At 42.5% G+C, this 25,901-nt stretch overlaps 1 protein-coding gene across 3 annotated transcripts in view; it reads right to left on the bottom strand.

The window, feature by feature from the left end:
- NEK7 (NIMA related kinase 7) overlaps positions 1-7,360 on the bottom strand; it is a 106,954-nt gene extending 99,594 nt beyond the window's left edge. The window contains exon 1 of one of the 3 annotated variants that reach the window (XM_019638126.1): positions 7,339-7,360. The gene's annotated coding sequence lies outside the window, so the exon portion shown is untranslated. Of the gene's footprint in view, positions 1-2,416; positions 2,730-3,194; positions 3,231-7,338 lie in introns of those variants that run through there. The other 2 variants (XM_019638125.1, XM_019638124.1) reach the window with 2 other exon arrangements.
- Positions 7,361-25,901: the final 18,541 nt, after the last annotated feature.

Below are 25,901 nucleotides of genomic sequence, written 5' to 3'. Positions count from 1 at the left end.
TATAAAAATGAGGGAGAAGGAATTAAATTGAAACATTCAAAAGCATAAGGAAATGTTTCTTAAAACATCTTCCTATATATTTATAGAAATGCCGATAAAGTAATTGCTGAGAAAGTAATTCAGAGCAAACTTATCATGTATGTCATTTCCGAAACACCCTAAAGTATTTAAGTTTGCCTCCATGTTTTGTATATAATGTACTAAAATACCTACCCACGTTAACTCTTGAGCAAACACTTGAAAGGACAAATATTTTCATTTTAATGAAACCAGGAATGTGGACAGAGCACTGCTTTGTGCCGCTGCAGCTACACTGTACATTTTTAAAATACCAAAACCTATTTTTAAAAAAATCAAAGTAAACAAAACCTGAAAGGAATTTTGAACTTATTATCTAATTAAGCAGCTTCTGTTCCAAAACTGCATTAGATAATCACTATTCTCTCCACCCAGAGGCATTGAATGGTGGCTACATTAGTAATACTATAGAGATACATTTTAAAACATGAGATCTGGTTCCTAGGAAAACAGTGTTTGGTTCTAGATACACTGTAGAAGTCTGTAATGCTACATGCTTTTATTGAAAAATGAAATCTACATTTCTGTAAATGCACAGGAGCTGAAAAGAATACTGAAATGTTTGCAGTAAATCAGATGCCCAGGCTGTCAACTGCAACCACCAGAAGATGAAGGGAGAGGAGTAGGTTCAATACGCATGTGCAAACTATAACTGCATTTCTGGTCATCTGAAACATTTACTCATTTTCACTATTCGGGTATGCTCATCAGACTGGCCTCCTCTCCCCTCCTCCACTGGTATGTAGCGGTCATACCAGACGTGCTCCCCTCATTCTTGGAGTAAGTACTGTTTTATTGGGCCTGGGAAAAGCTCTTGGGATTGTCCCACCAGCAAAATGTGTAAGCGGGAAAGGGCATGGAGGGTGCCACAGGTATGACCAAAATAAATACACCTGAATTCTGATTATAAAATGAACCTGTCTGCACTCAAGTTACCGTCTTTATTTTATAAGCTGATAAAGATTTTTAACGGCAGAAAGATTCCCAAGTCACTGTGAACACGCTTAACAATTTAGGTTCTGACATTTCTTGGTTTTCGTTTTCAGATGATTTCAGAGTAAAATCCTGATCAGTTACAGGGCCGATATTTAGTTTGCTGACCAGCTTCGTTTCTCGTCGACTATAAAGTTTCAGTTGCAGTGGTAAGTTGAAGGTGCAGCTTAACTAGGAAACGAGACGTGCGCGAGGGGTGAGAGGAAACTGGAGCCTCCTCGCCCTTACTTTCCCGCATTTATTTCATGAGGCCTTCCCTCGGCCCCGCGTGCCTCGGCCCCGCATCCCACAGCCCGCAGACATCCCTCCAGCAGGAACTCTCTCTCCCTCCCGGCTGGGCTCGGAAGTACCGCCCCCCGAGCGGGAACCGCGCTGTCCTCGCCGCTCATTGGCTGTGGAGCCTGTCAGTGATGCGAGAGGCGGGGCCCCCCACGTTGGAGCGGAATGTCAGGCCAGCACCTCACGGGGTCCCCCCACTTCCCCAGCCGGCGAGAAAACAGCCTGCCTCCACAGGGGCGTCATTCGCCCTATTTCACCAGCCCTTCTCCCACATACAGTTTCTGTCCCTTTGACTCCTCCCAGAAGCAAACCTTTTAGGCTCCATCTCTTCTCCCCCACCCTGCAAGCTCCCGTTCCAAACAGAGGATGCTGCGGTCTTAGGAGTGAAGCCAGCTGTGGACTGGATCTCCCCGAGGGCTGCAGAAGACTCCTTTCTCGGAAAACGAAAACGCTGTTTAACTTTTACGTTAACCGTCTTACGTGCACTGGCCTTCACCAAGTGTCACGGCCCAAAATACTGAGCGTCCATTCAGCTACAGGGTTAATGGCATCAATGATTCACCGTTTTCAGTGTTTGTCCGGTGGCCCCAAAAGTACCATAAAACTTTCGGAGTGGAAGTATGTGCTTGGCCACTCTTCAAGCTCCTGTTCTGAACGGATTTACCGCACGCGCACGCGCGCGCGCGCACACACACACACACACACACACACACACACACACACACAGTCGGTGCTTTATTCTGTAAGGCAACCTGACAAGACACACTGCTGTCGCCTGCGGGGCGCGTGCGCACACTTCTGGAAACTCAAAATTCCCTGCAGGAGGGACTTAGAAACCCTGGTTCTCATCATGACAGGCACGCAACGTTTTACAAACCAGGGGCGCCTGACTGTTTTCAGCCGCATCCTTAAGATCACCAGTCTCAGGGGAGGACTAAAGTCATGTCGTTTCTGTTACTACATCTCTGACTTTCAGTTCCGTCCCCGGGACGGGGAGCACATCTTACTGTAACAATAAGTGCATGTTTAGGGTTGACCCCTCCCGCTCTGCGAGAACACGGCTCACCTGCTGGACCCAGCACGTCCCCGGGCCCACGGTGCGCAGGAAGGCGGCAGCCGGAGTCCTTCAGTCCTCGCTCCCTGACACTGTCCTGGGGCACCGTGGTCCCCAAAGTTCTCCCGTCCCCTCTGGGCTACCCTTCGTCTCTCTGGCTTCGGCCTCGATGTTCAGCGTCTTCCTTTCCCACTGCCACCCTCCATCAGCACCGATGCTCGCTGCTGCCTTGCAATCCGTCTCTCGGACGCTTCCCGATCCTGTCCGGGCCCCACTAACGCTCCCTCTCCAGCAGGCCGGTCATCCTCCCGGTCCTTCTCCAGCCCCTGGAGCCTTTCCCACCGCCCACCCACTCGCTCTCCCGCTGAACTTTTTCCTCTTCCAAGTCTGGCTGCGGCCGAATTCTGACAGCTGGGCCTAACCAATCGGCGAGCAATAAATAACCCGCGCCGCCAATGAGCGCCCGCCGGGCGGCGGGAGGCGGGACCTCACCCAAGTTCCTCGGGTCCTGAAACCAAAGACCTGTTGCCGCCACCACCGTGTCCGCGGATCTTCTTAGTAACCGCGGCCACCGCCGCCAGAGCCTGTGCCCGGCGTGAAGTGCCTGCCGCTGCCCACGACCGGGACCGGAGCGTCGGGTTCCAGCGCGGCGCGCCCCGCCCCACCGCCCAGGCCGCGGGACCCGGAGGCCGCCCGCGCGGCCCCGACTCACCCTCCCGCCTCACCCTCCCACCCGGGTCCCCGCCGGAGCCCCGCCCGGCCCGGCGCCCGCGACCCCGCAGCGACTCACCAGGAAGTTGGGAGTTGTCAGTTCTGCCCGCGGGGCGGCCGGTGCAGGCGGCGCCGCGGAGAGGCCCGCTGGGCCGGGGGCTGTGGCTGCGAGGCCCGGAGCCGATCGCCACCTCGCGCCGCGCCGCCCCCGCGGACGGTGCAGGCGCGGCCTCCCACCCTGCGCACGGCGAGGCGCGTCCCGAGTGTGAGGCTAGCGGCGGCCCATCCTCCCCAGGCTCCCGCTCCTCCTCTCGCGGACGGCGCTGTCAGGAGTGTAAACATCCCGGCATCCCCGAGGAGAGGGCGGGGCGGCCGCCGGCCACGCCCACGCGCCGCCGGCCACGCCCACCTCCTCGCGCCGCTGGTCCAGCCGCTTCGGCGCGCAGACTCCGCGGGGGTCCCCGCTGGCCCCAGCGCGGTGCCCTGCGGAGCGGAGGGAGTCCCGCTGCTTCCCCGCTGGAGCCGAGACTCCCGGCACTTAGCTTCCTGCTGTCGGGCCTAGCGGTGCGGGGCGCTGCGTCCTGCCCCCCCCCAGCCCTATTCCCCTCCTTCGGGCCCACTACGGGGGTCGACCGCCTTTGGAGAACTTGCATTTTGTTCAGTCATATTTAAATACCCCACCTTGCTAGCAGTACGCCGACTTGGTGACGTCTCCTTTCTTCTTTAGGTCACATCTTCTCCTACTAGGTGCTTTAAACCACCTCAGCGCTGAGCGAACCTTGCATTTAAAGTAAGAGTCCCAGCCTAGCCGACAGTAGCCCTTAGGACATTTCCGAAAGGTGAACAACCTCTGTTTCGGTACCTGGAATCTTAGAGGGGGGAGGTTATATATATTATAATATATACACACATACATACGTACCCCGGAACCCTAGCACAAGAGCTGCAAAGGGCATTGCTTTAATTCTAGCTGCTTCCCTACCTCAACTGGACACGCATTACTGCAGGAGACAGCTAGGAGGCAGTGTGGAGTCAACCGCACCTTGATTCTAACCTCGGCTCCGTGGTTAGTAACTCTGCGACCTGGCGGCACGCTATTTCACCTCTACCAAGTATCAGTCCCTTTGCCTATAAAAGGAGAACACAGCGCTAATAAATACCTATCTTTAGGCCTGCGGTTAGAATTGGAGGAGATAAAGCAAAGTGCTTCGGCACAAGAGCCTGGCATGTAAGAAGTACTCATTAAATAGTTATTACTCCTACGTCTTTTACTAGTTTGACTTCCCCACCAAAGGGATTCCGGCCAAGAATGAGCAGATTATAGATCAAGTACTTAAAATGTTACAACTACTACGGAAGTAAGATTCGGAAAGTTTATTTTTAGAAAGAAAATAATTCAAGATCTCAGGAATGTTGATCCCAGTGGCGCAAGAAGTTTTCATCAATGTACCAGCAAGGCATGTTAGCAAGACACAAAATCGCTGCTCTCCTCCGCTTACACTGCAGTAGAAAAAGCAATAATAATAATAAGCCTAGAAATGCACACTATGTCAGATGGTCCATTCATACAAAAATGAAGCAGGGAAATTCAAAGACACCTCCCCCCACCCCAAAAGTGAGCTTGGCTTCTTTGAGGAATGGCCAAGAGGTCAGAGGTCAGTGTAGCTAAAATCCAGAGAACAATAGGTAAGCACTAGAAGATCACATGGGCAGAGGGGATGGGGAGCCGGGCAAATATAGACCCTTGAAACTTAGCATTTATTCTGAATGAAATGGAAAGCCATTGGAGTCGTGACCAAATCGGACTTAGGCTGGGAGGCACAGCTGCACTGTGGAGACCCTACCACAGTCAGGGGTTGTATTCAAATGGTCAGGTAAAGATACTGATGACAGTGGAGGTGATAAGCAAGGTCAGGTTCCAGATACATTTCTAAGATGATACAGCCAACAAGATTTGCCAGTGGACTGAATGTGGGATAAGAAAGGCGAGGGTGAAGCCAGTGACGTTGGCATTTAAGCCAGATCATTCTGTCAGGTCACAGCAAATCAAAAGCAGTCAGTCAAATAAGAACAGTGTCATTGAGTCAGACACAGGCACACCTTGCAGGAAAAATAACCAGGTAGTCCCAGGGTGACGCCATTTCAGCCTAATACACAAGGCATGGTGTCCTATTGCACTACCTTTTAGAAAATGTAGGTAGATAGATGATCAATAAAACAGCCCAGTTGGAATAAACTTCAGATTCATCTGAGGATCAGATATTTCACTGGTATAAGGAAAACTTATATCCCTATAACACTGACTGATAGGCAAATGGATCAAAACAAACTCATGAAGCCCTAGTGGCCGCAGACTGTCTAGGACGTATCCTATCAGTGGCTACCTGGTGCCCAACCTGTTGAAATCACTTGTATGTGTCCTATTTCTTCCCCTAGAAAAACTACAAAGTTACAACTAAAGAGTACTATCATGTTTGAGAGGTTGTGAAGACTGTCAGAACGGAATCCACTGTACTTTCTCTCTGTGACTTTTTGTTACCTGTATGGTAAATTGGGAGTCCTGTGCCAGCCACTGGCCTCTGGCCTGGAGCAAATGCTAATGGGAAAACAGGCTCCTCTGGTCCCAGGGAGCATCAGCACAGAGTCCAGCTTGAACTCTTTTCTGTTCATCTCCCGACCAAGCTTGCTCCAAAATGCTTGCTTGGCTCCGTGACACACGGTAATTACAGTCCTTTATATGAGCTGCTTACTGTTCATACCTAATTATCATGTGATGCATACCGTTCACTATCAGATTAGCTTTGCTGTAAATGGTAGTCAGTTGTTAAGCTGAAAACCTATCCGTGTACACCAAGTCATCCTGCTTTGTTATTCATATCACTTTGCCGGCCCCACCCAATTAAAAATAAAAATTAGAGGTAGCACTGATTATCAAAACTATTTTTTTGTCCGCAGGCTAACCCAGACCAGATGTTACATACCAGGTTCAGTGTGAATGCAATTTCTCTGGAAGGAGGGAAGCTTGCCAGAAAACATTTTTCCTGATGCAGGATGATGAAGTAGTATTAAAAATAATTCTCCTTTGAAAAAGATCCTAGCCACTGAGGGTAAGACCAGAAAGGTCTCGCCTTCCTGACTCAAGCATAGTGCTGGCAACACGTGTACTTCAAAAGCTACCAGTGATATTGGCAGCCACGGACTTTGGCAGCTAAAGGATGATGAGGGTTAGTCAAGCTGTTGAAATGTCTGGACTGAACTGGGCCAAATGGAGGAAGTGAAAGTGCAGACTGCACATGACTCAAGGGAGATCCCTTTCGTCTGGCCGTGGCTGTGGTCACTGCGCCATGTCAGGAAAGAAATCTTCATCTTGCTTTGAAAACACTCGTGCAAAATATTCGAGAGCTACTTTTTCACTTAAGCGTTAAGACATCATGCAGATCAGCCTCTTACTAAAACAGTCAAATCAGCCTGAATTGTATCCTCACATCAAAATGCCTAGAATCCAAAATCACAGAAAGACAACTCTGCTATGTCTCAATTATCTCGTTATGGTATTTTGAGGATACAGTCAGTTCACAGATAAAAATAGTGGCAACCTGATGGTAGCTGGTCCCCCGGCTATTTCTGTAGCAGTTATAAAACTGAGGAAACATTTCAATTCACTATATATGCTGTTGTTGTTTTTCTTTTAATCTAGGGAAATGCGATACTTTATATCGGTTGCACAACAGGAAAGAAAGAGTACAGCTAGCAGTTTAGGTTTATATTATGATTTCCTTTGGTGAACGGAATCCAACTGAATTTATGCTTTTTGTTTCTTAGTATAAATGCCAGAGGGCCAGTACGTGATGGGCAGTAAGTCAAAGCAATGAAGGAAATATACTCAGAAATGATTTCCCTTTTCACACTTGGACACTCCATCCTTGATGTGGAGCCAAACAGGGAGGCCATTTCACAGGACACAGTGTCCTCCACAATGGTGGCATTTTCACTGCGGGTTCCTGATCACCTCTCCATTACTTGACGCTAAAAGAGTGTGATGATGACACAATAATCAAATCCCAAAGATAATTTTTAAAAATGCAGGTTTCTCTGGAATGTTCTGTGTGCATGCATCTACCCTGAAAAGAGGATGTTGTTACCAATATCCTGTGGTTTCACAAAACCCAATGGGACCACCCCCTAGAGACCCTCCCACTCTGTCTCCCTCCACCTCTCCTTACTCGTCAAGTCCTTTTCTGAGCGCCTCACTTCAGTCTTGGGGTGCACAAGCTCCACTCAGGTGTGAGCAACCAAAGCAATTATCTGCTTCCTAAATAGGAAAGAAAATGGAAAATCATAAGTATTTTGCTTACTTTTAGTATTTCCACGTAGTTAAGAGAGAGAGTTCTACTCTTGGGCTGCAGATCGCAAAGGACATCTCTAACAATCCACACAAGAGGTGAAAAGTTGCATTCAGTTTTGTTCTCAGCTTTCCCTCCACTCTTGGCTCATACTTAAGCTTCACTGCTATATGTATGCTTAAAACATACAAGACTTCAAAATGTTTTTGGTTTTTTTTCTCCCAACTGTTCTACTTACTGGCAGAAGTGCACATTAAGACGCCTCCGTAATTATTTCCTCAGCAGTTCAATTGCACTGTTAATGTTCAACCTATTTGGAAATACAGGATGTGATGAGTAAAACCAGATTTGGAGTCACGCCACATCAAACCCGAAGATATACTGCAGGCAGGCTCTTCCATCTTCATGACAAGAATCCTAGTTAGTCACAAAGGGCCTGGGTGTCCTCCTGAATTCACTGTTGGGTACAATTCAAATTATGGAGACGCTGTATTTCTTGACTCATGCTGTCATGTCAGCTTTTCCATGCAAAAGGTAGCATTATGTAGCAGAAGGGGCATCTTAAAACAACACTTTCCAGACTAAAACAGTGTCATTTCTAAAGCTTGAGCATTGGAGGGTAAAAATCAGAGGTGTGCCAGAAACTTGATAAAGTGACCATCCTTAAAAGTGAGGCAGGGACCTTTAAATTCATAAGCCATTCAAGCCTTGGAGAAGGGAAGTCAATATTTGTTTGTAGGTTTATGGGATAAGCCGTTCTTTGAAAGAATGGGAGAAGACAAACAGTAAAATGTCAGCCATGGAAACTGGAACTGTCCCAATTGGACAAAAGTGTCACATCATTGTGACTTAATGCTATGTAACTAGTAGGTTTATTTAATTTGCAGAACTTTTACATTATTCATATAAGTGTGTCATTACTTGATATAATATTCATTATTATTAAATATTTGTTATTTTTAAAATATAAATTATTTTTAGAGTTGTTTAAGTGTAAACACCTTTTCAACATTATTTTAAAGTATATAAATATACACACACATGTCTAGTTTGGGCAACCAAAGTATACAACTATTTAAAATTCTGTCTTGTTTTTTATTTGTTGTTTCTTGGCTCAAATTGAAAGATAAAAATAATCACTTTTTTCCAAAGACAAGTCAATAATATAAACATTACTTCTTTCTTTTCTAAATTAAGTGAAATTAATGCTTCATCAGTCCTACATCCTGTAACCCCTCTCTAAGTAGTTTGGTGTATTTTAGAATTTTATGATAGGAAGTTTGGAGAAAGGTCACAGTGTAAATTAGAGATGATTAGAAAAAATTAATAGACATGAAAAGTAATCATATTGATGATTACTTTTAATATCCTGTATAACATTTTTAACATATCTTTCTGTAGTTATTAGATAACCAAATCTTTATTGCTAATACCTAGATAGTGATATTACAGGAGATTATTATGCCTTGAAACCTAAATATACAGAAAGATTATATTCAGTCAGGAACCACATTGTCTGAATCTTTCCTGTGGATGGTTTAGACCCAGAAGGCTGGAATTTACTTTTATCACTTTTAGAATTTAATATTTTCCTTTCATGAATATGCTATGTATTTTCCTGTTTCATGATTATTTAAAATCATATGTACATAAACTATACAAAAATCCAAACAGTCCCCTGATCTGTTTCTTAGCGTATATTGAGATAACCAGCTGCTATATGAAGAGATTTGCACACCTGTGATGTGTTGCAGCTCATAGACCAGTAAAGACACTCATAAAATGTCCTCAAGTGAAACCTGAAACATTACAAAACATGTGGCCTACAACTGACTCTAAGAAAGCATTCCTAGCCTGGCAGAAGAGGCTGTCAAATATCTTTCTCCAATAAAATGGAATTTAGCTCATCTCTCAGGCCTGATTTCAACGCAACCTGCCCCAAAGCAGGAAGATGAGCTAAAATCATGTCAGCTTATCTATCAGTTCACATGAATGACAGTCACCTTGCCACTATCTAGTTGGCAGTCCAGCTCCAGGAAAACGTGCAAGTCAAATCTGTCCTTGCTTCAATCTCATTTCCCTCAGCACAGAGCTTTGTTCTCACAGTTACCATCGTGGATTAACTATGAATTTTTAGTTTTGTAGTTGCAAGGTTAATAAGCGTGAGTGCCTGTCACTGTGTTTATTTTTCAATCTGAATTGTGTAATGAATATATAGGCTTTCATTCCTTTGGTTCCTCCACGTTTTTTGATCTTTGATACATACCTCCGTCAAAGTGTATACACTTTTGTAAATGGGTTACACATCAAGGCTGCTCTGTGGGGATGAGCAAACAGTCTGAAGGGAATTAGGGATAAGATGCTCTTAGAGGGAATACCAAGAGGGTAGTCCAGGAAAGCTTCTCTGAGGAGGTGACATTGAAAGTAAGATCTGAAGTGCAGCTCCCTCTGTTTTCCCCCATTCCACATGGAAGAATGCAGGAGCCCATAAGCCTGAGGTTACAAAGATGTCAATTTGGTGGTTTCAGGCAGTGACATGATATCCAGATAGTGAAAGAAATTTTGCCTGTAATCAAAAACTGCCTTAAGTCATAATTGGCAACTGTACTAACAATACATCAGTAGCAGTCCTTGTCAGGTGCAGGCGGTGTAGATTAAATCGCATGTTGGCTATGGACAGTTCTTATCTGTTAAATACACTCTTATTTTTAAGAAAACGACTGGTATCCTCAGTATTCTAACTATTGCTGCTCAGACTGCGTGGAAGTCCCCCGCCCCCAATGGACTCACGGAAATATCGGGGAATATTTTAAGTATTTGAAGGAATCATAGTGATACTGAACGTTTGTCAGAACTACCTACTAGAGCGAGGTAGTTCTCTGTTTGGGCATCACGTCGGCTGGGAGCCCTCTGATGATGTCATATCTTTGGGAAGCTGAGTTTGGGGAGGTTACTGACATTAAAAAGCATTATCATGAGAAAAATCAACGTAGAACCAAAACCGATATGAGCGTGACCACCCTGACTCTGAGGTTTGAGAAGCTGTACCATGCCCAACAGACAGACAGAGCCTATTAGCATGTAAGGGTGATTATTTAAGAACGAAATAAAATTATCATTTCTTCTTTCAAATGATGCATTTTTTTTTCCCCAAATGGCTACCAAGTTGTTAGGACATAAATACTAAGTGGTTTAGATTTAACTACTTAGTGAACTGAACCGCTAGGTGGTTTTTGTTTTTTATTTTTTTGACAAGAGGCTCTGTAAAAAAAAAAAAATCAATAAATAAAAATGACTTCCACTAAGGGCACCATGGACTAAGAACACCTAGAAGCCTCTCTCACGATGTATCTGATTGCAGCACCAGAACTGAGAATTAGAGCTCTCGACAATCTGGATTTTACTAACTATATCTGAATTGGCTTTCTTCCCATCTAAGTCTCTCTATGTATTTAACCAACTGTGGAAACTTGCTGTCAAGTACTGAGGAGCACCCACTGATGAATGATATGAGGCCTGCCCTGCATATCTTCCTACACAAATATGCCTCCTACAAAAGGAACTATTTTGTTAGAAGGGCCTCCTTCTGTGCAACACATGTGAAATGCTGTATCACCCAAGAAAGAATTAGAACAAGCATTAATTCTACCATTTTCTACTTCCCCAAATTATGCAGATTTATCAATAATTCAAGGAAACTTCCTGGGCGATGTACTAGACAGTCTGAAGCTGTCAGAGCAATAGCTTTAGACAAAGGAGCAAGATGACATTTGTGGCTAAGGAACTGGAAGACGCTCAGCATCAGTAACACGTCCTGACCCTTCAGCGGTGGAAACCTAGTCACTCCACGCTTAAGATGGCTCCTGCTGGGTGTGCTGGGGAACACAGGAGGAGGATTCTAACTTCAGAAAGGATCTTATCTCACAGGATAAACACTCTTGAGAAAGTTCTACTCGTTATTTTTTCTTCCTCTTTAAAACTGAATAATACTGCTGGTATTTTAAAGAGGGAGGCTCCAAAATGCAAAGTAAAGTGATGAAAATTTAATAAAACCAGAAAATGTTTAGGTGATTAAAGGATTATTTTACATTTTATGTCATAGCCGGTGGGTACCTAGTGGGTACTGAAACAATTCAGGCCCTCAAATACTTCAGAGTTCCTCACTGAGCGTTCTCTCTGATTCCCACATTTATTGTGACGTCTTTCAATGACTTACGGACTTAGAGAAAAACATTGGAAAAAAATACTTAAGTTTTAAAATATTCTCTCCTGTTTTCTTCCACTATTCCTGAACTAGATTTCAAATTATTGAATTATCAAGAAAATGTCAAAAGGAGGAAAGGGGAGAGGGAGAGGGAGAGGGAGACGGGAGGGAGGAGAAATACATAAGTATAACTATAAGAGAAATGGAATAAGCAAAATGCATGATCATTAATCTAGCTGCTAATTGGACCTGACATTGGAAAATTTGCCCTTATGCCAAAGAGTTCCCATCAGGGGCCATTACCATCCTTCTCTATCTAACTTTGAAGAAAGAGAACACCTCATTCTACCTAAGTCCTCTCTGATAAAGAGACTTGCAGATAAGACTGGCCCACATTGGGCCAGCCGAGTGGCGCGTTGGTTAAGAACTGGCTTGGGATGCCAGAGGGCCCCGGTTCAGATCCCACATATGAGGGCCAGTGACACTGCCCTCCACAGCTAAGATGCTGAACAACATGGAGCTGGGCTGCCATGAGTCACCAGCGACAACTAGGCTGCAGCCCCTGCTGATGTGGGTTGCCGTGGGCTACCGTGTGCAGCCAGCAGCCACCGTGAGCGGCCGTCCAGAAGCCGGCGACTGATCTGCCTCGCCCGGGAAGAGCGCAATGATGGTGCCAACTTGGGCCAGTGAAGCAACGTCCTCCACAACTAGATTGAAGAACGAAAGGACAGCAACTTGTCTGTTCCCCTTCCCCCAATTCCCCAGCACTGTTCCCATCCCCCAATTCCCCAATAAAAATCTTTAAAAAGAAAAAAAAAAGACTGGCCACATAGAATGGAGGACTTCCCCACCAACAGCCTAAGTGAGGAAAGTGATGTGACACACTGTCTTCATCACTGGCCTTTGCTCCTCTGGGTGTGCCCCACAACTCCAGTATTTATGTCAGCATTCCTGAAATTCTTCATCCGTCAGGTAGAAAAGGGGTTCTTTCCCCACTAACTATATGCTGGTGGGTTACCTATTTTGTAAACCTGAGTATCAGTTAAAGGTGTGGATTCACATGGGAAATTTTAGCTGCTAACCATTGAAAATGTGTATAGACATTTATCTATACAACTTCCTAAGGTCCATTGGCCCTCTTTTCTATTTAAGTGGCATGCATAGGGAGTAGGTAGGTGTTTTGTGGGGGTGGGCATAGCGAAGGCTATGTGCAAAGCTATTACTTACATTCTGAAATACGCAGCCGGCTTGGCATCTGCTGTGGGATGAATTGTGACCCTTCCCCTGCCCCGCCCCCATTCCAGCACCTCAGAATGGGGCTGTGTTTGGAGATAAGGCCTTTAAAGAGGTGATAAGGTTAAAATGAGGCTGTGAGGGTGGGGCCTAATCCAACATGACTGGTGTCCTGTAAGAGGAAATTTGCACCCACAGAGAAAGACACCAGGGATGCACCCACACAGAGAAAGGGCCATGTGAGGACAGGGTGAGCGGGAGGCCATCTGCACGCCAAGGAGACAGGCCTCGGATGACATCAACCCTGCAGGCGTCTCGATCTTGGACTTCCAGCCTCCAGAACTATGAGAAAATCAATTTCTGTTGCTTCCTCCATCCAGTCCGTGGTATTCTGTTATGGCAGCCTAGCACACTCATACGGCATCTTATAACTGGAGTGTATCTGAAATCTTACAAGAATATTGTTGAACCATTTTTTGGTCTGTTATAGAAGCCTTTAAAAAAAATAATAAAGCAGGCTCAGCTCTCTTTTTATAGAAACTAAAATGGGCCATGGTGTTTGAAGAATGACTATAAAAATGTTCCGTCTTCATTGATAAGAGTGCTGGATAAAATTTTGGAAGAGGAATAAAATTGAATCTAAGGTTGCTTTTGTTTTAAAACTATGAAACAGCACTCTGGAAATCCAGTGGTGTGTTACTTTCTCTGCTCATTTAACAAGTGGAGTGTTTTTTGAGATATGCCCCATTTAGGGTGAAGGTTAGTTATTAAATCTGAGCTTAGCTGGCCTTTTACCTACATCTAGTTACATTTTATAGGAAACTCTGATAGCTCTTTTCAATTTCGTAGCTTTGAATGTATATCTGCACATGTGCTAGTTCATATAAATCTGGGTTTGGGTGGTGTGCTCCCATAAAAATGAGACACTTAGAAAGAAAAGCATTTTTAGAGCTCTGTGGAGTCCTTATATCTCTCTCAATAAAAATAAATAAAATTGTGAAGTGTGCATTTTGTAACTGACAAAAATGTAAATGAAGTGAAGCAAGCTCTTAAAAAGGCGAAGGTCGCATTAAGATGATGATTAAGCATTAAAAGTCCACGAAAAGGAAATAAATGCTTCCTCGTATCACTCACCAAATTTTTGGTTCTTCATGTTTAGTAAAATCTTGAGTCAGATATTACAATTCCCAGGGATATTGTGTTAATATTTTGCTGCTGAAAACTCACCAGAGAGCCTGCAGGATGACTGCACATAGTAACTACTACCTCTGCTCATGGAAATTTAGAGCTGACAGGCGCCTTATAGCGTAGGAGTCTCTGAACCATTCATTAGGAAGGAGAGGAAACCAAGTTGCAAGGGTCAACTTGTTACGCTTTTCCTTTACCTGTTTTTGAGAATTGCAGTTGGTCAAAATGGTAAAGGGTGCTAATACTAATTTTGCTCCTACTAAAAATAGGCTATCCCCTTTTTCTTTTTTAACTACACTGGGCTTCTTTCTCCAAAACCTATCTCTCCGCCATTCATCATCATGATAGCATTTTCAGAACTAGGAGAACTGATCACACACCCTCCCCTGAGGCAGGAGGTAAAACAGTGCATTAATTAGGCAAGTCGGACAGGCTGAGGGGTGATGTGGCTTCTTGGTTCTGCCACTTAGCCAGCTGATGCACGAAGCGGTAGGTTATAACCAGCTAAGAGAAAGGTTTTAAAACATCATTCGAGAGCAATTGGAAGCACTGTGAGGACACGGGGATGGCATTATTACACATTTCTTATCAAAATGATATCCTACATACCAGATTGGCAAGAGGCTTGCAAATTTCAGTGGCAGCAACTGAGATTAACTGCTATTATTATTGAAAGGATGGATTCACACCCAACAATCAGGTTTCTGGAGTCATACGTTGCGTTTCAGTGACGGACCGTAGTATGTAACCTCTTCAGAGCATAACTGTTACATCCTGCTGTCCCACAAACACGCATGTCTTATACACCCTACGCATATTTCTGAGTTGCCAGGAAAACAAAATTGTTTTTAGGATTTGACTGGTTATATCTTACAATGTAAAAATATTTAGAAATGCAATTTGAATGGTTATTTGGCCTATGCAAACTCACCAACATTACTCTATTTGTAATTCATAAAATTCCCTTCAGGGTACTATGTGCTATTACCTTTATTATTAAGGATTTCCAGAATCATCTGTCAATGTTTCAAAGACAAACTCATCAGCTCATGAGTCATCTATACCCATATTTGGGACATACATCAGTCAAACCAAAGAACAGGAACCAAAAAACAATTGTAATGTTAAGATTAACCCAAGCTAAGAGGTAAGCACATGTACATTCATTCTTTACTTGAACGTTGTCATAATAAAAATAAGTAAATTTAGCAAGGTATTTTGCTCAAAGGAATAGTCAAGTTAATTTTATATTATTTTTCTATCCTAGGGAGCTTTTTTAGGTGCCTGGATAGATCAGCTAATAAAGGAGACAAAAAGCCTGCCTTTCTTGAGACAGAATATAACCATCATCACATAACAGTGTGTTAGAGGTTACAGAGCCCTAGCCAACATGAGACGTGAGAAAGCAGAAAGGGTGAGAGGCTTGGCGTTCTGAGGGCTGGGTGGTCCGTAAGATATGAGTTGGCCACACAGATGCCTGGGAAAGAGGACTCAGGCCCAGTGCAGGTGCTAAGGAGCTTGTCTCCAAGCTTCACGAAGGGCGAGCGACCACCGTGGTGAGAACAGAGAGGGCAGGAGTAGCGACAGATGAGGTCGCAGTGGGGTGGGGGCGAGCAGCAGATCCGAATGGGCTGCCAGGCTCTTGGAAGCCTTCAGCATCGACTCTGAGCCATCTGCAAAGTCTTATATCTTGAAAGGAATTCTCTGGCTGCTGAGTTCAAATATTCTGTAAAGGGACAAAGAACGAAGTGGGGGGACCAGCTGGGAAGCTATTTTAGTGATTTAGGGCAGAGACTGCTATGGATGGGAGGAAGGTATGAGCGGTAAAGGCATTAAGGAGTCCTTATCTGTATGTATTCTGAAAGGAGCGCCAACAGAATGTTCTAGTGAATTGGATTTGGATTGTAAGAAAAAGATGAGTAAACGATACTGCAACAAATTTAGGCTCTCTAAATTATTCTCATAACTTTAAAATAATATACTTTTATGAATTGTTCCATCAATGTATTAGACATCTGTTATAACCTCTACAACATTTTGAATATCATATTTGGGGGGGGGGTAAAAAAAAAACAATGTTGGGACTTCTTCCTCTCCAATATAAGAGTCAAACTCAAAGTCCCATTGCCCTTCCACCCATGACCGAATCAGGTGACCTAGTTTCTGCCAGTCAGACGCACCTATTCGAAGTTTAATGTATATGTGAACAATGAGAGCAAATGTTGAGTTGCATGCTCTTGGGGAGCTTCCTAAGTATAATCTGAAACCGGCCCCCACAGGTGGAGGGCAGGGAGAGACCATAGCAAAAGGCAGGCCACTCCTAATTCGTAGGTGGCAGTTCTAATAAGCGTGAGCACTTACCTACGAGGCTTGTCTTGTGCATCCACAAGGTGAGTAGATTTCTGTACTCCAAATCTTCAAAGTTTATATAGAGACCTTAGCAGGGGTCAGTCACGTACTCAGGGAGCCTGACCTGGGGTCAGTCACATAGCCAGTCCAGACGGCCTCACACACATTGCTGTCCCAGGGCTGTACCCTCGGGCCAGCTTCTGGAAGCAGGGAGGGTGAGCAGAGCACACGTTCCAAGCAGAGGGGAGGGGTCAAACCTGTGGTCACAGCCTGCTGCTGACCTTCCCCAGCAGGGAAAAGAAACAGGCGTCTCTGGAGCGCCCACTGGTGTGAGTGTGTTGATGGCCGTGGCAATGACAGTGGCAGTGGATTCCCAGCATTGCAGGGCCGAGTTCCTGGCACAGAACCTTGACCGGCTGGGCGGCAGAGGCAGTTCAGTGGACAGCACTGGGGACATTTATCATCAGGCTATTCTGCAATATGCTTTTGAATATTACTCTCAGAAACAGCCTGGAGCCTGTGGTTTTTTTTTTTTTTTTTAGCTCTCCCAAAGCTAAACTCTTATTATTAGCTTTCCAATCAATGTTAATGATGCCCTTTCTGCAAAGTCATCTTCCTTCCCTTGCTTGCCGCTAACGGTTTGATGGATGCCAGCAACCAGAGACATTCTCTTTCCATTCCCCATGTTGTCCGATGAGGATTCTGGTGGCTTTGTCTCTCCCATCTTCTACCTTCCAATGTCAGTCATCTAAACTTGAACTTTTAGAGAATCAGGGTTAATGCTGACATTGGGTTCTATAACCATAAAGAAATCTCCTATGCTTTGTCTACAACTTAATTCCAGAGGTTAAAAAAAAAAAATCAATGAAGCTTCAACTTTATGGTTTAATCATAAGTCTTGTTGATTTCAAACCCAATCACTGTATTCAACGGCTTTTTTTATTTATCCTGGAGAGTCTCACTGCCTGTGCTTCCTTCTTGTATTATCAGCATTTCTTTCTTTCTTAAGATCATCCAACACCTTAAATCTAGAAATATGATAAAATCTCTGGCTCCTGCATTTTTTTCCTTAGGAGCTTCTCAAAATTCTCCATCTGCTTGCTCCAATCAGGGTTATTTGCTATCTAAGCCTCTTCTACAGCTGTTTTCAGATTTTCTTTCATCACTTTCCTTCATTACAGTCACTAATTCTTATAGCCTCTGTCTCTTCAACCCCCCCCTTTTTTTGTTTAATTCCCTGATTTTTAGTAGTACATACTCAAATGATTTCCTAAGAAACGTAATATAGGAGGTGATTTTCCAAATCCTTGCATCCCTGAAAAGATGTTTTTAATTTGCCTTTATAGTTGGTTGATTTTTATTTCTGGGTTTAGGACTATGGATTATAAACAATTTTCCTTTGAGATACTGAAGTCATTATTTGACGACATTTTTAGCATCTCTAGCCTGATGCCTTGTAATTCTCATTCTTTTGAATGTGACCTCCCCCCGCCCCGCCCCCCAACAATAACTACATGAAGTAGATATTCTTATTGTCCCCATTTCACAGAAAGGACGATAAGAATGTTCTAAGATCATGCAGACAAAAAACCAGAGCCAGACTTCAAATCCCAGCATCCCGCCTCTCAAGCCTGCTTTCTCAACCTCCATGTCAGGCCACTTCTTATACATCATACAGTCTAGAAATTCATATTGGTTCAAACCTGGGTGAGGACCTTGAGGGGAGAGAGCACATAGCATGTTTCCAGAACCACGACTGAGAAATCCAATAGGGCTGCAGAGACAGCTGTTAGAAGACAAGGCTCTGGGCGGGAGGTGGAGTGACTTAGCAGACGCGGTACGTATTTTGAACTCCATCACAAGGCCAAGAGAAGCCACTGAAAGGTTGTAAGCAGGAGACTCACGAGTTATGATTGGCAAATAATGGTAATAATACCTTCTATCCAAACTATCTCTGACCTCTGTGCTGCCAAGTCCATTGGGTACCTTTCTGTCCTCAGCTTACTCCACCTTTTATCAGCACTTCCTCTTTTCTTAAAACACGCTCATTTCTCGGCTTCGATAATACCTTTCTCTCCTGCCTTTTCTCCTCTCTCTCTCACAGCCTTCTGAGTCTCCTGTGCTGGCTCCACCTCCGTTATTCCATCTCTGGAGGTAGCAGTCCCTTACTCTCATTCCTGCACCCATTTCTCTAACTATATTGTCCTTCCATTTTCATGTCTATATAGACCATCTTATACTGATGAGTCCCAAGTGTATTTGATTAGCCCAAGCTCCTCCACGGAGCTCCAAATTTATAGTCACAAGTGCCGACTTGGCTCTCTACTGGATACATTGGAGGCATCTCAAAATTAATATACACTAAACGAAATCTCTGAGGGCTTCCTTAAACTGATTCCTCTCCCTAGCTTCCATAGTTCTCAGTTACTCTCTTTCTCTTCTTCTCACATCTGCTCCATTGGTAAATCTTGTCAGTTGAACCTACAAGGTATTTTAAGAATCCGTCCACCTCTCATTGTGGCTCTTCCCTGAGCCCCAGCCTCTGCCACCTCCCATCTGTACCACTGCTCAAACCCTCTCGTTCATCTCTGACTCCACGTGTGTTCCCTACAATCCATTCTCCACGTGGCCATCAGATCTTCTAGCAGAACAGGTGAGTCATTGCATGAACCTTTCCCATCCCCAACACTCTTTAATGATTTTCCTTTTCATTTAGAATAAAATTCAAACTTCTTTTCATGGACCCTTCAGGTCATACAGCTAATACTTGGAAGATGACTTTGGCTAATTTGGGGAAAATAGGTTGAAAGTGGCCAAGAGTGGATACAAGGAGACCAGCGAGGAAGGGTTTGCAAAACCCCAGCCTCCCTGTGATGATGGCCTGAGCAGGCACTCAGAGTACATCAGAATGGAGATAGAAAATGGACATATTGAGAGATATATTTTTTTAATGCTCTATAGGTACCACCACGAAAAAAAAACACCCACAAGAAAAGGTATATAAAAGAAAACTGTAGAAGAATATATATGGTCTGACCCCACCGTGGTATGAAGATCCAGGTAACTGTGAGTTATCCAAGTGGTATCAAGTAGCCAGTAGATTATACAGGTCTGATCATGTAGGTGGTAGTTATTTTTGAAACATAGGTGTAAAGATGGTAAATGCAGCAGGAGCATGGATGTCGTTGCTAAGGCAGAAACAGAAGCAGGATCTGCACACTGTCAGTAAAGTATGCCAATTTTTAGAGCAAACTTTGCTTTTCTGATTCACTTTAATATTTTCCACCTACGTGGGGTACCCTAATTGTTTTCATCTTTGTTGGCTGGGAAGAAAAAAACAAATAAAACCATCATCTTATTGTCTTAATTCATAGTTCTTGGATTACTTATAAACTTATACATATTCTTTTCCACTTTTATCAATAACTGATACATATTTTCACCTTAGAATCACCTGCTTCTGTCTTGGTTTTTAAATTGTTATATAAGGTTTTTATGAGCTAAGAGGGAAATATATATGGGTGTGAGTACACCCAGGAGAGAAAAATTCAATCTTAGATAAATGAATATATTTGACTTAGATTTACCAATCCATAAAGGTAACAAATTCCACTGACAAGATAAATGTGAAATGGTGTGATGCATGCAAAGTATAAAATTAAACATTTGTAAAGGACACTACAACTATGAATATTTCTGAAACTTCCTGACCGGCTCTCTTAATTGAGAAACACAGCTGTGCACTTTTGAAAGGAGGGAATTTGACTAAATCAGCAATCTGTGTCCTTGAAACTCCAAAATTCTGTGATCTGTTCCCAACGTAATGTGATCACATCAGCACACAGAATCACCCACTTTATAATTAAAAAAAGGACCTTGGAGACCCTGCATTCACTCATTATATTTCAAATATATGCCTTGTCCTGCATTTTATTCTTTGTAGGTTAGGAACTGTATATGATATTAAATATGTGACATTGCCTAACACATGATAGTCCCCTTATACAATATTAAACTCTCCCCCAACATATTCTATTCTGTAAATGAAGAAGAAAATCTGAGAACTAGAAAGGATGACAAAGTCATTCACATCATTGAACAGCCTGTAAATATGACCACGCGTTCAATCTGAAACTACAGAAGCCATTTTCGGCAACACATTTCCCAAAAAAATGACATTCTAAGAGTAGCCCCACAACCAAGTGAAATAGCACAATAGTACATTTATTCTTTTCTTTGTTTGCCCTTTGTGGTATGGTCGCTTTCCCCACCATTCAACCAGACAACCTTTGCCTCAAGGTAGATTCGAAGTAAAAACAAAGAAACAAGCAAAAGCTCAAAATTCAGCTTTTCAAATGCAAAACTAGATCTTTGAAGGCCTGTGAGAAGCAATAGATAGAAAAACCAGGTTTTCCAACTCAAAACAAGGCAGTGAGGCCACAGAGTGAGGGGAGAGACAAGGGGTGGTTTATTGACCCACAAAAAGGGTGGGGATCCTCAGAGTTGGGGCCAGAGTCTGGAGATAAAGGAGAAAGAAAGGAACCGGTTGGAGGTGAGCGCCCCTGGGGATCAGGGACTCTAAACTGCCTTCTTTCCAGAGGTTGAAAATGCTGAAACTGGGTATCAGAGGCCACTGGATAGATTTTGGGTCCTCAGGGGGTTTATTCCTACTTCCTGCCTGGAGCTCTGGAAAGAGAGGACCTCAAAGGCCATGCTAACATGGGACAAACCCAGCAAAGTGTCAACAGTGGTGTGGCAAGGTCTGGGGAGAGAGACGTTGAGATCCCACACAGAAGACAAACACCTCACACACAAGCCGCTCTCCCTGAGCTCCAACCCTTGGAAAGTGGGAGGTGCTGAGGAGAGAAGAAGCCAGAATATGGATAAGGAGGTAAAGTTGCCAGGAAAAATATAGGATGCTCAGTTAAATTTACCTTTCAGAAAAACAGCACCCAATATTTTAGTGTAAGTATGTCTTATGCTATGCTTCTACTAAAAAAATTGTTCTGTATTTACCTGAAATTCAAATCTAACTGGGCATCTATGTTTTATTTACTAGATCTGGCAACTCCAGTGTAAAACTATTTGTCAGACTAACATATTGTTGTCGCTCTTTTAAAGTTATGGGAGACCTAAATATTGGTGGCTGGCAACATTATTGTGTCTGTCAGGGCTTGGTCATGGATTGTGTTTTGATTTTCTGCTTACCAGTAAATGTATTATTTATCTTCACTGTGTTTTCAAATATGTAAATCTTTGTCATTATATTTTTCTGCCCCTAATGAGATTAAGCGTCTATGTTTTGTAAAATGAGAAGTGATATTGAGATGTAAGCTTTTATTCACCATTACAAAAAAAACAGAGAGCTACCTAACTTCACTGGTTGACCTTTCTAAATTATAAAAACATAAAATCATCTTAACAATATTTTATGAGATTTGGATTCCTAACCCAGTTAGTGACTAATTACCAGAAAAGGCCTGACCTAAGGGTGACTTATTATTGAAAGTGGCTTAAAATTCAGAACGAAAATATTACATAATCAATGTTTTATGTGTTGAAATGCGAGAAGTTGAATGGTCATTTGCCAACAGACTCAGTCCTGCTTGTAGTTCTCGTTATTTTTTTTAAAAAGTAGTTTAAAGAGTACTAGAGCAACCAATTGGAAAGCGAGTTTTAATCCTCAGCATTCCACCAGATTTATAATCTACAATAAACCTCAGGGCTACCGTCTTTCACTAGCTCTGCAAATTAGCCTGTCTACCCCGAGGTTGGAATCCACGCCAAGAAGTGAGTGTGAAAAGAAGGCAAAATGGACTCTGTTTAATCTGTAATTTCTGCCACGCAGACCACACCACTGCTCTGCGTACAGGACAAGAGCGATTTTAGTGCTGACGGATTCAATGCCTTCCACTCGGAGGAATGTGACAGTGACAAGTGATCTCTGATGGGGACTGTGATTTCTTTGGTGGAGTGCCAGCAGCTAAAGTCCCTGGTATTTAAAGCTTATCCCGATTGAGCCTTCTGTATTTTGAACTCTTGGTGAAGATTCATGAAAAATTTTCACTCAGAGCAGCTTGGATAGCTGGCATAATTTACTACTTGGCGAATTCAGTTTATTCTTAACAGGTTATCTACTTGATGGAAACATTTAACTATCTACGTTTTCATTCCACCCCACCACCCATTGTAGGACACAATGGATTTTAAGACAGCTTTGGGGAACAAAACAAAAAGGCAATGTTGATTGTATGTAGATTATAATGTATAAAATATATAATTAATAACCAACAGTAAGTGTAGATATGAATTGCAATTTTTTCTAATTTATACATTTAAATGTCTATAAAATATTAAACTGTGTAATATTCTGATTTAAACTGAAATTTATTCTTTCATCTAAGTACCATTTATTGTGTTCCTACTTTTGCCACGTGCTATGGAACTTCCATTCTTATGAGTAAAAAAGATATGTCTTAGAATTCAAGATATACAGTACTAAGTGAATTGTTTAGAACTCATAGCCTTAATTAGGCCTTAGTGGAAAGGAAGATACTTGGGAAAATATTAAAAGAATCTTGACCCCCATTTATAAATAGACAAACTCTTGACATCCACATATGAAGCGTCTGTCGTTGGCATTGCATGTGAATATTACATATACTTTTAGTTGGCTGATAAGTGTGGCTGCCCATCAGCCACCATTTTCATCATTTTAGATAAGTTGTAATGTGGAGGATTTTTGTTTGTTTGCCATTCAAAATAATTGACTCTTGTCTTTAAAAAAAAAAAAACTAGACTGAGCCGTGTGAATATAGTTTTGGTGACAACACTCCATTAGAAACAGCAGAGAGAATTAAAAATGACACATTAGTTCCTAGTTTAAAATTACAAACTACCTTCATGGTTTTTCCTAGAATTATCTCAAGTAGCTTCATAGAGAAAGGGAAGCCTACAAGAAGGGTTTGCGTGTTTTGATCCAGTCCCTTAAATATTATTATCACCCCTTCTATAAACTTCTATTTGCTTACCAGTTTCCTCATCTCAAAAGACTTTCAAGTTGCCGAGTTTGTAAGAAATGAAGACTAGTCGTCGCCAATATGATCCTTTTTTCCTCCCTTTAGTATTCGTAATCACATTAGATATGTTTTCAGTATCTAGAGAGAATGCCTGCTCCTACAGCTATCATGAACCATTAATTTAATTAACATTTACAAGTCTAATGTTGTTATATCTGCTAAATGCATTAACTTCCATGTTAATTACCAAAATGTTAATGTTGCATTAAAATAACGTTCCCTTTTGACAGTTCATCTCTCGTTTAATTATTTATTTTGTTGGGAAACATGTTCTAAAAACTGAAAAGAGAATAGACTATGTAGTCAAATTAGAAAAATGAGGTAGAATAGCAGAGCTTCTAAGGAGTAAACCTCATGGTTCAGATAGAAGCGGCTGACTCACACTTACATTCTTTATTCTGTATTTAAAGGACACGTCCTCTCCCTCGTCTGACACCCAAAATATTTTTGGGCATGATGCCTCCCTTTTTTTGCAGCTAGCTTGTAGTGACAGCACTAATAGCCTGCCTGATCCCTCAACTCTCCGGAGTTTACAAGACTACATTACATATTCCATTATCCATATAAATCATTTAAAAAGAAAACTTCAGTCCAAAAAAAAAAAGAAAAGAAAAAGAAAAAAAAAACAGCCTTCTGTGTTTTCTCTTTAAATATTTATTTATTTTCTAAAATAGATTGATTTCAATAAGCTACCCAGTATGCCTCTGGAAAAAATAAAAAGAAATAACCCAAAGAACTCTCAAGATCTGTGTGGATCACTGCAGTGAACTACTCAGTATGAATATTATTAAAGTATCTCATGTGTCATTGAAAGAGTTATACTATAATAATACTAATATTTAATAAGAGCATTTTCTTGTCCTGGGTATACTGACTGGATATATTCTTTAAATATGTACACAAGTTCATTTTCAAATGGGATGCATCCTTCTAAAACAGGAATGCATTTGGGGTTGAGCAAAATTTTAGTCCAGCTGATAGGGTCACAGAGACCTTGCCTGTGCTTATTTTCACTGGGTCCTGAGTGCCCAGGACGGTCCCTGCTGCAAAGACAAACTCCTGACATTCACATATGAAGTATCTCTCATTGATGTTGAATGTGAATATTACATATACTTTTAGTTGGTTGATAAGCGTAGCTATCTATCAGCCATCATTTTCATCATTTTAGCAAAATTGTAATGTGGAGCGTTTTTGTTTGTTTGCTGTTCAAAGTAACTGACTCTTATTTAAAAAAAGAAAAGAAAAACTAGACTGATCCATATGAATATAGTTAAAATCAGTAGAGAGAATTAAAGGTGACACATTAGCCCCTAGTTTAAAATTACTAAATACCTTATTTTATCAAATAAATTTGATAATTGATTGATTTCCTCTTTAAATCTGTGTGTGTGTGTGTTATTTTCTAAAATATTATTATATGCTTTTTTTTTTTTAGAGAGCTCTGTGACTGTATGATTTAAGTAAACATATAATTCTGTACATGGCCCTTTCAAAATTATAGGTAGTCAACTGTACACAGGTGCAGGTTCTTCTAGTTCTCCAAACCTCTAGTTCACCATATCTGAGACACATGGCGGGCGGGGCTGTGAGGCAGTTGTGGAGAACACGAAATGTCTTACATTTATCTCCTTATGTTTGTACATTTACTTAGTTTTAAAAATGCTTCACACACACCATCTCTGATTGTGTCAAATCTAGCTCCAAAAAGGATCTTACAACTTACTGAAAACATATGTGAAATTGAAACGTCTGAAACAATATAGGGGAAAACATAGATGGGTGGTTAAGGTCCGAGAGGAAAGACTATAGATCGATAAACCACCAGATCCTAACTGAACTGGGATCTGACCCGAAGCTCCCAGGGTGCCAAAGCAAGTTTTCCGTGACCAGTTATGTGGTTCTCCAGCATCCGGAGGAGAAATCAAATGGATTTGCCAGCGTCCACACCGCTGTCTCTAACCTCTAGCTCTGTTGTCAGGAGAAATAGACTGCGAGTGGCTTTTCATGAAGGGACCAGGAGCAATGGGGGATCGTGGTTTCTCAAACTTTTTTTTTTCAAACTTTTTTAAGAAGATGAAATATTTTTCTTTTATGATTTCTCATTGAAGGACATCTAATGACACAGTCCCATGTATAAAACAGATAAGGATGCAGCCGCTCATTGAACCAAGGCTCTGGGCAGAGCCTCACCTGCCAGGTGTCTCCATCCCTTGCCCACAAGGGCTCCTGGGGCACTGAGGGTAGCCTGGTGGTTTCTCAGTGAGTTTTCACATTATAAACTAGGTATAGGCGTAGAAATGGTATACCAGAAGCCCGTTACCTGATAAGAACTATAAACACTTGTTAAATATGCAAGTGAATGAAAGAAGCATGAGTGCCAATGCAGA

Source organism: Hipposideros armiger, unplaced genomic scaffold (genome assembly GCF_001890085.2).
Source record: "Hipposideros armiger isolate ML-2016 unplaced genomic scaffold, ASM189008v1 scaffold_37, whole genome shotgun sequence".
NCBI classification, from domain to species: domain Eukaryota; kingdom Metazoa; phylum Chordata; class Mammalia; order Chiroptera; family Hipposideridae; genus Hipposideros; species Hipposideros armiger.
The sequence above is the reverse complement of the archived record's forward strand: the minus strand, read 5'-3'. Positions and strand labels throughout refer to the sequence as shown.